At 28.3% G+C, this 14,116-nt stretch overlaps 1 protein-coding gene across 1 annotated transcript in view; it reads left to right on the plus strand.

The window, feature by feature from the left end:
* The first annotated feature begins 1,271 nt into the window (after positions 1-1,271).
* The window catches only part of LOC126734331 (aminopeptidase Ey-like), a 44,430-nt gene continuing 31,585 nt past the window's right edge, over positions 1,272-14,116 (plus strand). The window contains exon 1 of the mRNA XM_050437905.1: positions 1,272-1,486. The gene's annotated coding sequence lies outside the window, so the exon portion shown is untranslated. The remainder of the gene's footprint in view (positions 1,487-14,116) is intronic.

Here is a 14,116-nt window from a genome sequence, read left to right on the forward strand (position 1 = left end):
TCGCAAGATGACATCAGCTTTTGCCTGCTGTAATGCCTTTTTAAATTTTTTAGAAGCGGTTTTAGAAATCATAATATTAATATTTTTTTGCTTAGAATAACATATATCTATTTCTAATTTTTATTTTTAATCCAAAATCTTACATCAATAATTTAAATTAACATTATTATATGTGTTGATATATGGATGAAAATTTCCTCTTTTAAAAATGAATGTAACCTTGACAACAGAGAATCAATGAACACATTTGTAAACAAAACACCCCCTTGCGTATCATAAAAGATTTTCTGGAAATTTAAACGATTTTGTGCAACACTAAACGAGATTTACATTAAAGAGCAGAATAAATGGACAACAGTGTAGCGTCATAGCTAAGCTTATCCCATCCGTATCAACGACTTCAAGTATATTCATCTCCGAAGATATTTTTTAAGGAGCTTTAATGACTTTACCAATAAAATATTTAGGAAAAAACTGCGTAAAAAGTTATGGCTTTTGTTGGGTTGCCGTTTGAAAATACTTAATTAAACGACAAAAATATATGTTTGTCTCTTTTATACTAATACAGAGTACATAAAACACACATAAAATGACCAAAGTTATTTTTCCATAAATAATTGAAGCAAATTTAAAATTTTGGAATTAAGATTTTTTAATAATTTTTTAACATTTTTTTGACGTTATATGTCAAAAGTGGCAAGTGGGTAATCATTGTTTTTAGAATATTTATAGAGATTTTAGAGTTTCATACTAATTTTTTTTTATTAAGCCGGAAGTAACACAAAAAAACAATTGAATAAATCCAATAATATATCTTTTTTTTTTGACTCTAGACGCAAAGAAATTATAGTGTTTTCCTTAGGTAATTAAAAAAAAACGTAGAATTTTACAGCTTCTTTAAGATTTATCAAATTTATTTCTTTTTTATGGTTAATAATTAATAGTATAGTAGTTCACATAGACCAATATATTTTAAAGCTGCGTTTGATTTTAAATTTTAAATATACTATATTTCTTTTCTTAAGAAATTATTTTCTCTGTTACAAGATTTTTAAAATTTAACAAAAGAAACGTCTAAGAACTAGTAAATCATATTTTGTTATAAAATTTGATAATGAGTCTATCTTGCCATCTTATCACACCAGTCACCGATATTAATAAATCCTATCTCTATAAAGATATCAATTAAAGCTCTTCGTACAGGCTAAAGTTTCCCATCCCATCCAAAAACTCTCCTTTTGAGCGACTCGAGGCACACAGAAAGCTGACAAAAATTCAGTTGAAATTTAACCGTTCGTCGTGTTGTTGGCGCGAAGTAGGTAGCGTATCAAGCGCCCGATAGTTGGGCGCCAATTTGCAATTTATCGAAAAATAAAAATGTTTTGATAAAGAGAAACTTCAACAAAAATAAGTTTTCGTAAATTATAAGTTTCTTTAACATTGGGTGTTAAGTAGATGTTACTAGCAATGTTAAATATAAGTTAAGGTAAGTCATTTTAGCAAAAGTTTTTATATATTTATAATTAGAACTTAAATATCTATTTTTTTACAAAATATTGCTTTTTCAACACAATTTTTTTACTTTAATAAATATTTATTTTTATATGAGCTTATAAATAAAACATTATTATTATAGTCTGTGTATTACTAAAAATTTTAAAAAAATAAAAGCTTTACGACGTAATAGGATAAACTACGTCAGAAAAACGCAATAATACTAGAAGTATTGAAGAACTGAGAGGGATCAGTAATAGTAAATTATAAACCAAGAACCGGCTAAAAACCTAAAAATTAGTTTTCTCCTAAAAGGAATATATCTGGGACTCAGTTTCAATATATCGCAAAGAATATAAAATGATTGTTTTTGGACGTAATTCGATAATCTACGTCAGAAAAACACAATTTAAAAATAATCCTGGAAATATTAAAGCATAATACTGAGATAATAAGGGACTGATGATATCATTTAAATATATACCTGAATTATCAAAAATGTATTTACATTATGTAATATTCTAAATTGATAAGATAATAAAAAAATTCCAAATACAATTTTTATTGTTAAAAAAATAAAAATATTTATATGGTTTTTAGGTTTTTTCAACCCCGTTATAATTATAATCTAATTATGACTCATATACTATTTTTAGTATTCCTAAAGAATAAGAAAAATATTGATGATTTATTTTATAAAAAATATTAATATTTATAGTACAATGCATTACTTTTTCATGAGCTTATAAAAAATAGCTTAAAGGACTTATTTTAATACAAGCAGCAATTAAAACAAAAGAAAACAAATAAATCTAATATAAGTTAAACACAAAAATAATAAAAGCAAGTACCTATAAATCAAATTGCAAAAATAAACAGGAAATGTAAACTATTCAATATAAAGTAAAAATCGGAGTTAAAGTTTAATTTAAGTGCCGCAGTATAATTTGATTTTCGCTTGTATATTTTTAGAGAATTTTACAATTGGTAGGTAGACGTTTATTTTGCTGGATAGGCATCAGTTCTTCTTCTATATCTTTTATAAGACTACAACTCGATTTTCAGAAGTTTCTTGATTTATCAAACTACTTAAGTCAAACAAGTTAAGAATGAAATGGATATGATATAGTAATTATATTCTCGGCAGCAGCAACAAGAAGTAGATAGAATTTACCTGCAAAGCAATATGTATAAAACTTAAGAAACAGTAGTTATTATCATAGAAAATTCATAGTTTTGTTTTGAAATAACTTCGGTTTGAAAAAACATCATGAATAGGATCTCACTTTTATTAATTATATTGTAAGTATTTTTGGATGGACATATTTAGTTAACCAAAAGAGTAGTTATGATAAATTTAACCACGAATTTGATAGATAGCTAATTAAATCATCTATGTTAACTTTTTTATCATTTGTCAATATTCATTCTCTAGAAATAATCATAATAAAATATGTAAAATATACAGATATATTAAGATTATAGGCGTTTAAGTTTATAAATTTATATATATATATTTTTTTTTTTGATTTGCTGAAAAGCACACAAGTATAAATTAATAGCGTACAGAAAATATAAAATCTAGTGGTTTATTAACCTCAATTAATTTCTTTTTATATTAGTTAATTTAATATAGTGTTTCTTATGAAGTCTTAAAGAAATTTTTATTTGTTTGATACTAGGTCTGTTCTAAATACTAGTATGTTTATTTATATTTCAGAATAAAATGAGGACTTACCTCATAATAAGCTATAACGTGAATATTCTTAAATATCTTGTAAATATAATATGTTTAGATGATATTACTAGCATTAAACTACTAGAAATATTATGTTGCTATTTTGAGAATTCATTTTCTGCTTATGTTTGTAATCTAAATTTTCTTAATTATACGTTATGAATAATCCTTTTTTTAAACTTTATCTCTTGAGATTTAATGGAGAAAAGTTTAGGACAAATGTAAAATCTATATACAAATCAGTTTTATAGGCTTTTTATTACAATATGATATCTCACTTTATAATTCGGTTATTTGCATTTTATCCTACGATTTGCTTAAAAAGCTTTGACAAATAACTTGCAGCCACTTGATAAATAAAAAATATTATAGCATATAACTGGTTTTTATTTTAATCATTCAATGAATACAAAATGAACGTTAAGATTCCGACATCTTTAACAGAATGCATTTAATATTCAGTCTGATTTAAAAAAAATTGGCAATGTTTGAAACTTGTGGTTCTACGACTATAAACTAATTAAAATTTGACGAATCATGAACTAAGTAACTACACAGTTCTTCAAAAAAAATTTCCTCTTTCCAATTAAGATTTTAGGAATAACTCTTATTCTGGCTAGAGAGTATACTTTACAATAGGAACAAGAATATGGAAATATTATATAAATCTTTAATATTTTACACACCATGATAATTCCTTATATTAAATAAAATTTTTATATTAGGCTACGAAAAGTAAAATGTCATATAATAACTACTATTCATTCAATATTTTTTTTATTGTTTAGTTGACCACCCATTGGCCTTAATTACTGCTTCCCATTGAGTCTATTAACAAGTCACAAAATTCGACTTTAATTCTACGCCATTCTTTCTGCAAAACTAGCCATAGATCTTCTGTGCCTTTTATATTTTTTTTCTTATTTCTATGTGTTGCCTAAGAATATCTTAGGGGTTAAAATCGGGTAATTCGAATGGCCAATCCAATATTAAATTACTTAAAACTTAATTCTTAGATAGTCGAAAGGTTTGTTTAGTCTCATTCTCACATACATTGAAGTTCCTTTCATCGCGAAAAGTACTAAATCATTTTGTGTTCAGTCTTTGTGATCTCTAGTAAACTTTAATCTGGCCACTCTATGCCATTTCGTCAACAATGGCTTTTTAATGGATTTTATTAAAATTGCAAGTTTTTCGCCGTATTCCACGTGCAGGTTCGATAGTTATTCTTTATAAATAACGCCTTATAGTTTTATTTACAGTATCTCCCTTATGTCAAGACATTTAGAAATGTCAATTTGCTTCACACCTTTTTCGTGTAATGCAACTGCCTTAATGTTGTTATACTTTGGCAGACTACACTTTGGCATTGTACTTGGTAATACTTTAATAAAGCAAGTTATTAAGGCCGAGCAATAACTAAAATACATTTTTAGAACAGTACTGTCTATTTATAAGATGTTTCCATACTTTTGTGAGGAAAAAAAATACCAAAACACTATTATAATCTGCAAAAACAAGCTGAACATTTTTTATGTCTTATAATTAAAATTCCTGAGATTTAACAAACGTATACCTAATACATTTTTGGCCATAGATAAAGTACAGATAATAAAGACTAGTAAAAAAAATGTTTCCGTAGTTGCGTTTGAGACTGTAAGTTGAGTATACAAATAAATTTTTATTTTATAATATTTTGTATTTAAAAATAGTACAAGGGAATATAAATCATCTACGTATATAACATATCTCAACTCATTTATACAACTTATGTAAGAGAAAATATTAAAAATAGTAATCATCTATAATAGAAATTATATAATATATAGTAAACAAAAATACCTTATAACTTAATTTTATTCTAAATCCATTAGAATTTTAAAACCGACTGAACGCATCACATACTTTATAAATCCCTGCATTAAGTGACAAAACATTTTAAATAAAAATCTTGTATAAATTAAGATTCTAGATCTTTATTACATATTTTTTCCGGAAATATTACGTAATGTTTATCAGATTTACAATAGTGATATTAATTAAATTGTAAAAAAACTTCACGGTTATCCGCAGATTTACCGACATACAAGGAATTTCCGCAAATGTAGGTTAATTTTATGTAAATATTATTAAATTAGACTCTATTTGGTAGTAGCTGTTTTAAAATATTTTGAATTAAATATGAAGAAATTCATTTTAATTATTTTATATTTATAAATATTAATCATTTTATTACTAAAATTTTATTACGTATTTTTAATAAACAAACTTCTGTAATTTTTACATTAAATTATTATATTATATTACAAAACGTACTAAATACATATTTTGTAATAAAATGGAACGTAATTCTAGTATTTTTAAATAGCAAATTGTATTAAATTTTGTTTTATAAACTGGTAGCGGTACATAGAAATCGATCAAGGTTAATTTTTTGAACTCCTTATTAATGATTTTTTGACTAGTTTTTTTATAAAAAAATTTTTACAATATTTTTTACAACCACACGTGCAGAGAGTAGTGAGTGCCCAAAAATTCGTTTTTCCTTTTTTCGACAAAAATTGCCATTGTTTTATTTTACATTTTTTATTTATAGACATATTATAGATTTTGAAAGTATAACAAAGGGCATAACTATACGACCATGTTCTTCGAGTGCATTTTCTACAGCACAACATATAATTCAAAAAAGATCAAAACTTCAACAGTATGTCGAATACAAAATAGAATAAAATAGTAAAAAATATTTACTCCAAAAAACTATTTCATCAAATAGGCTCAAAAAATAAAGAAAAAAAAATGTTCAATAATCTTATGACTACAAGATCTACCCTCTACTAAATATCAAAAATATTTTTTTATGTTCTGAAATTTTATCCAAGAATTAAGACAGAAATATTTTTTTGTCAACAGACTCTTCCGTTTATAACTTTTGTAACAAAACAGCACTCGCTCAATTTTAAATACCAATTTAAAATTACTTACAATGGAAATTAGAAATTCGAGGCAAAATATTTCAAAAATAGTGCGTGTTAAGATAATTTTGATGCTAAATCAAGTTCAAGTTTACCTTGAACTATTTTTTTCTAACTTGTCTCAAAAAATATTTTCTGATGAAATGATAGCGACGAAGTTCCACACGTATATATACGTCCACAAGTCCATATACGGCCTTTGCTATTTCTTATTTATACCTCAGATATTTGAAAATCATTAAAATATTCCACGGTTTAAGCTCACATGGATAATACTCAGATCACATATAATTTTTATATTAAAAATAAACCTTTGACTGTATATTTATTTATCCAAAATACTCACTAAACAAGTCAGACTTTCAAGTTAAATTAATTTAAATCCAATTTAAAGTTATTTTGAAATAAAATTAACAATTTTGTTATAATTATATTGACAATTATTCAAAAAATTATATAGGATTTATATTTTCCAAGCTAGTTTAAAATGTGAGTAATCGTGGGGATATTTTGGACAGCGACCTGCAATTCTGAAATTATTTATCTTTCAAATCAAATCTAAGAGACATTAAATAAAAAATAAAAGTCGTAGCTTTTCTAACTTTAATTGAATCGTGAATTTTGAAAAGGGCTTATCTCGCAAAAACGTAATTTTCCAGGAAAAGCTAAAAACTGAATTGCTTCTGACAGATTTGAACTACGAAAATATGAATTTTCTTAATATTCACAACCTTTGTTTGACATCTTAACCTTGCCAATTTTTTTTCTTTTCAAATAAGTATACATGGACAAAATAGACTTTAGAATTTTCCGAGATGAGCCGTTTTCAAAATTTAAGCACCACTTGAGAGGTTATATAATCACAAGAACATTAATAAAAAAACTGCAACTTTATTTTTTAAAGAAAGATACAAAAAACGAAAAAAAATCCTTAAAGATCAAAAATTTTTTTTGTTAATTTATTTGGGAAATAATAACAAATAAAAAGTAAATCTGCCAGAAGTCTTGTTCGATGTCAGCTCCTGCTTCTCTGTCAGTAGTCGGCCAGCTTAAAATACTATCGTAAACGTCTTCATATTCTGCAGTTATATACTGCCTCAACTTTTTCAAGTCAGTCATTTTTAAGTTATTTATTGGCAGTTTTGAGGAGTAGCATGGAAAGTCTTCAACAGTAGAAAGATTACCACAAATACTTTTAGTTTTTGAAAGGCTAAAAGTTTCAGTATTAATTTCGCTGTCAATGAAGGGGCAGCATAAAACTTCTCCAGGCTTTTCTGGATTAAAGTCAAATTCATAAAAAGTTGAAACTTAAGACCTACTTTGTTTTCTTTAGAAACTTTTTTTCCATAGCATCTTTCTGCTAATGGTTTTGCTTTAAAGTGTACTTTGCACCATGCCTTGAAATCAATGATATCGGTATAAGTTATCGTTTTTACACAAAATTTGTCTGTTTTAGTGCTACTGAGTATTAAATTCGTATACTGCTCATGAGTAAATAAACGATCTTCTCTTCTAATCTTACGCTTTATGGTTGCAAAATCTCTATCACAGTCATTAAAGGAATGACCTCTTTGGGGAAAATAAAGAAAAACTTTCAAATTTCGAGTAAGTGACAAAGCGATAAGATATTTTATTATGGAATTATTTTTATTTTGCCCAGGCCATCCGTCGCAGAATAAATGTAATTCTGTAATATTTTCAGAAACATTTTTACATATAAAGTCATTTAAAAACGAAGCTACTTCGTTTGGTCCCTTCAACGCTTGGCCCTCGTGATAGGAAGTTGCCTTCCCCGTTTTCATATTATGTACGCAGAATTCGTAAACCCAAAGTTGGAGGTAATAGAACACTTTTTAGACTGGAAGTACTGGCAGTGGTAGATTCTGCATATAATCGAAAGACAATCCGAAAATGGTACTGCCGTTCTCGTTATATTTTTCTGTAATAGCTTTGGCTTTATTAAAAAACTTCGATGCCCGACGCTTATGTATGATTAGCTCCGCACTGGCGACCCTCTTGGCATTATCGTTTAAATGGGGATTCTTCAGCTTAACGCTAATTTCTTCAAATTTTGAGCACACATCAATTTGTGGCCTACCAAATGCTAAGTCAAAATTTACATTGAAATAATTTCAAAAAAACTGATAATTTACTTTGCTTTCTGGATATTTTGCCAAAAATCTCTCATGCAATATTATCGCATTCAAAACAGATGATAAGTATTTTTTTACAATGTTACTAGAATAGTGAATTTCTTTAACAGGGATTGACTCGATAAAGTTGTTGCGAGCATTACATTGCTTCTAGGCAGATTTTCTTCGCATATCGTGGGGGCTTTTATTTGCAATTTTTAGTAGTAGAATTCTCTTTATTCTCTTGTCGGTAACACCATGCAAGTTTAGGAGGGCTACTTTACATACTTCTTTTCTATTTCCATCTGCTTCGATAAAATACTTGTAACTCTTTGGCTTACTAATTTTATCTTCTTGACGTTTAGCAGTATCCTTCACAGGGAACGCCTCCATCAATCCTTGAATATACAGGGTGTTACTTAAAGGTATGTCATAATTTAAAAGGGACATTCCTGGACCAATTTTAAGTCAAAAAGTTCATATAAACGTGGGTCCTAAAATGGTTAGTTTTTAAGATACAGGGTGTTAAAGTTTTATTTTTTTTTTCGTTTTTAATAAATTTTTCAAATACGGTTTAAAATATTGAACTGAATTTTGGCACAGGATATTATGGCATAAAAACACATTTTTTAGATGTTCACCTATTTTTTTTTAGCAACCAGTAGCGTAGCTATGATGAATTTTTAATACAATTTAACAAAAAAAATACTACGCCATTGACTTACGAAAAAAATTTATGATTTTATCTTAAAATTCCTCTATGACTTTTGCCGTAAATCTTACCGTTTGGGTGTACTCGTTAATTAAAAAAACGTCTTTTATGCATAAAATGCATCTTTAAAAATTATGGAAATAAATCAAGTTAACTTTGCTCGTTGCCAGCAACTGTTTTTTTGTTGTTATAAACATTATGACACTGATATTAATGGTTATTTTTGATTGTGTTAAGTTTGATTTTATTTTCAGTTTTTATTAGGTACATTTTTCAAATATTTGTTTGCAAGCTATTTTTTACAAACTGGTGAATAAAAAGCAACAACAATTAAATACAATGCATACATACATAATTTACAAGAAATGTTGGAAATGACCACCTCTTGCCTCTATGCAGGCTTCTGCTCTTCTTCTCATAGAATTACGAACTCTTTCGAAAATTCCAGGCGTGTTTCGTATAGTTTCACATCCGTCAATAATTCTATTTCTTAGTTCTTCTAATGTCACAATTGGTGTCTGATAAACCAATGTATTTAGGTATCCCCACAAAAAAAAAATCTAGGCTATTTAAGTCAGGTGATCTAGGTGGCCAAAACTGTGGTCCTTCACGGCCTATCCATTTATTTCGGTAGACTCTATTTAAATGCTCACGAGCCAATATGCTAAAGTGGGCTGGAGCACCATCATGCATAAACCAAAGTTGTTGCCGTAACTGAAGAGGAACATCTTCGAGATACAAAGGCAAATCATTTTGGAGAAAATTACAATAATTCTGTCCGTTAAGGTGTCCTGGTAAAAAAGATGGTCCAATTAAATGATCGGATACGATACCGATCCAAAGGTTTATTGAAAATTGTTCCTGAAAATGTCTCTGTAATCGCATAAGGGTTTTCTTGAGCCCAGTAATGATTGTTATGGAAATTGATTATTGCATTTCTGGAGAAATTAGCTGCGTCTGTGAACAAGATGTTCGCACCAAATTGAGGATTTTGTGTTACTTTTTGGAGATACCATCTACAAAATTGCGTACGCGGTTTTAATCTCTAAGAAGCAATGCCTGAACCCTTTGTATGTGAAAAGGATATAAAAAAGAATCCCTTAAAATTTCCCATACCGTCTTGTAGCAGATATTCAATACCATACCAATTTTTCGTGTACTTGTGGTCGGATCCTCTTCGACTGCATGTAGGACAGCCTCTTTAACTGCCGGTGTCCTAACTGTACGGGGCCTTCCCTTGACAGAATTAGCCTTAAAACTCCCAAATTCAGCCAGACGATGATGAATATTTATAAATATTCTTCTATCTGGGACAGCGCGATTAGGATACCTTTCTTGATACAAACACCGCGCCTCCATAGCATTACCATTGGCAAGTCCATAAAGGAAATGCATTTGCGTCATTTCCAAATTAGAATAATCTACCATTTTTTAACTAGTACAATTCACGTTTTAAGATCCAAAGGGTACTAAAAACAAACTATCAAGAATAATCACTAACGCAAGTGTCATAATGTTTAAAACAACAAAAAACAATTTCTGGCATTTTAGCATTAGATGCATTTTATACATAAAAGCCTTTTTTTTTAATAACGATTAAACCCAAACGGTACGATTTACGGCAAAAGTCATGGAGGAATTTTTTGTTTATAATTAATTGATAATTAAGATAAAATCATAATTTTTTTCGTAAGTCAATGGCGTAGTATTTTTTTTGTAAAATTGTATTAAAAATTTATCATAGCTACGCCACTGGTTGCTAAAAAAAAGTAGGTGAACATCTAAACAATGTGTTTTTATGCCATAATATCCTGTGCCAAAATTCAGTTCAATATTTTAAACCGTATTTGAAAAATTTATTAAAAACGAAAAAATAAATAAAATTTTAACACCCTGTATCTTAAAAACTAAGCATTTTAGGACCCATATTTATATGAACTTTTCGATTTAAAATCAGTCCAGGAATGTCCCTTTTAAATTATGACATACCTTTAAGTAACACCCTGTATATGTCCTGTTCATCTTTGGTATTAAAACCATTTATGCGATTCAATATTGCTTTTTTGGCATCATCGGAAAGATCGAAACATTTTTGAATGCACCTACAAAGATAAAACTATTTTTTCACAAAACCATTTTTGTATATATTATATATTGAATATAATATCTACCTACTAAATAAATAACATTATTTATCTACCTCTATCCACATCTCCTATTATTTTTAAATTATGTAATAGAACATAGGTATACACTTACCTACAACTAGGCCCAGATTTTCTACAAGGAATATTTTTACCCACGTGGTTTGTGTGTGCAAGTCCTTTAACTTTGGCTTTTTTGATAATTACATTTTTATACATTTCACTATTTCTTACTCCTCGCTTCTTTTTCTCTACTCCTGTATTTGTCTCGTCCGAACTACTAGACTCACTCATTGTTTAGAAAAAAACTAGTAACGTTGAACAAAACAGTACCCAAAATATGTGATTGTTTACTAATTCAAATGACAAACTTGACGTACACCAAGCAACTGTCGTAAAGCGACTGAAACAAGCAAACTTTTCGATGCCTATACTCCAATAAAATTCACGTTTTATAAAAATAAGAAATCCTCTTTTTGGTTCGCTTCATTTACTAAACGCATCGCAAGGATCCATCTCAGCGAGATGAGTCCTTTTCGAAATTTTGTTTTAAAACCACGAATTCGTATTTGTAAGAACAAAATCAGATATGAGCCCTTTTCCTTCATAAAATGTTGGCCTACTATTGAACCTGAAAAGTTTGCGGAAAAGTCAAATTTGATCAAAATCCGAGTTGAGTCCTTTTCGAAATTCACGATTTAATTATATCAATGTATTTTTTTAGTATAAGCCTAATCGCATCTTAGAATATGAAGTAATATGTACGATTTAATCATTCATGAGGAAACAATTTTTCTTGATATAAGTTTTAACTCGTAGTCGTAACTAAATGATAACTCAATCATTCTGTCAGCTTTTTTAGAGCACAGTCTAAAATGATCTGTTAATATTAGATTTGGAAATATGTTAATAATTCCTCACTATCACTCAGCTCTCTATTTACAATTAGCGCTAATCGATTCTAAAGATCATTGCCAAATAGATTTCTTACAAGCAAGTTTTTTTATATTCGAAATAGCGAAACAGGAGCCCAGTAAGTTAGACTAATTAGAAAGATATTCTACCATATCTACTTGACGTATTTGCTGCACCATAGCCCTTTCCACACTATTAGTGGTATTCACTTTCAGTATCTTTTACAACTTCAGGTTTTAGTTACGAGGTAATTATTTGATTCCTTTATAGGTAGCTGAAGTCGTTAATACTGTGGCTTCAATAAAAATTATGATTGTCACTTGCGTATTTCACATTCTTTGGATGTTAATTTAAATGAAGTTAAATAAAGAAATACTTTTTCCTGTGTGACTTTATAATATCAGGTAACTGGTACATCAATACGGAGGTATGTTTTATCATCTTTATTTATAACGGTGGTTGATTTTTCGGTTTATTCGAACTTGTTTCTACCAAATAAACCTAAAGTCGATAGTTTCTACCACAGGATCTGTACGTCTCCATTGTTATTCTCGATTTGTTGTATTATTGTTTATAGACATTCCAAAAGAACATAGAATCAACTTTGTTTTTGCGTTTTAACGTGGCCTCTTTTATTAGGATAGCACAAGTTTCTAAACCATGCGGTATGTGAGTCATCAAAGTTTGCGGTTCCTGGAAAGCTATTATAAGAGTCACCGTTTCCAGAATTCAGGTTTGTAGTAAGTTATTTTAACATTGGTTCTTTATTCAGTTTTTTCTTGTATCTCCTTGGTCATATATTAATGCACTGCTGCTTTGCCCATCCAGTCCTTGTTCTTTTATATTTATCTCTATTTATGCCATTTACATTATTGTATAAGAAAAACTATGTCACGTCAAAAAATAAAAATTATCTTAGGCTATTTCCTCTAATTATAGAATCCTAATCTAGTATATAATTTTGTAAATATTATTATTCTATATATTTTTTACTTATAAACAATTTCTAAGCCGTACTGTTCTTGGAGAAGATCCAATTCAAAAACATTTTCATGCATCGCTTTCAACTTAAGAAATTAATTTTGTATCTCATGAAAAATCTACGTCTTATTTCACGTTGACTATATTAATGGTAACCGTAAATCTCTTGAGATATTTTTGCAATAACATTCCGTATGGTTTCATTAAATAGTTTATTTTTAAATTTCTTTACTAATCTCGTAAAAATACCAAAGTTGCTAGAAACAATACAATAGATACATAAATTCTCGTTCTCATAACAAACTAGTTTATGGAACATCTTTACGCATACTTGCACCAATTAAACTCCTTAAAACCATATGGGCGATAATCGTTTATAATTAGATGTTTAAATAACCGTTTATTAACGTTTCTCACAAAACAACTTAATGGATATCAGGTCAAGCGGGAATTTTAAGTTCAATCACTTTGCACTTCTATAACCCGAAACAAATCTAGTGAAAACAAGTAATATGAAACAGGTTATATAGATTAAAACTTAAAAATAAAAAAAATGTTAGATTACAAGGCATTCGCCTTTTCCTTAATTTAATACCCTTTGAATCATAAGGACCAATTTGCGGTGAACGCTTTGTTTGCGTGGGTTTTATTATCTGTTATTTGCCAATTCGTTTGCTTCTCCTTAGCGATTACCACTCGGTCGTTTATATTAATTGGTTTAATAAAGAAGCTGAAAAGACAGCATATTTTTAGAAGGCATTACTGTAAATGACTAATAAAACCTTTAAAATTAAATAAGTATTTTTGAGAAAAACCAGAATATAAAAACACATTAATTAAATAGTCAACATTTTCATAGTATACTTATTGGTATGAAATCTTAATAGTAATCAGGAATTTACAATTTCTATAGTTTAAAATATGGATATACATTATTTGTATATATTTATTCTATATTCATATATATTATACATTTGTTCTGGTTGATGAAGATTTTATAATTTTGGGTTAAAAAAATTCTAAAC

This window comes from Anthonomus grandis, chromosome 3 (assembly GCF_022605725.1).
Source record: "Anthonomus grandis grandis chromosome 3, icAntGran1.3, whole genome shotgun sequence".
NCBI classification, from domain to species: Eukaryota; Metazoa; Arthropoda; class Insecta; order Coleoptera; family Curculionidae; genus Anthonomus; species Anthonomus grandis.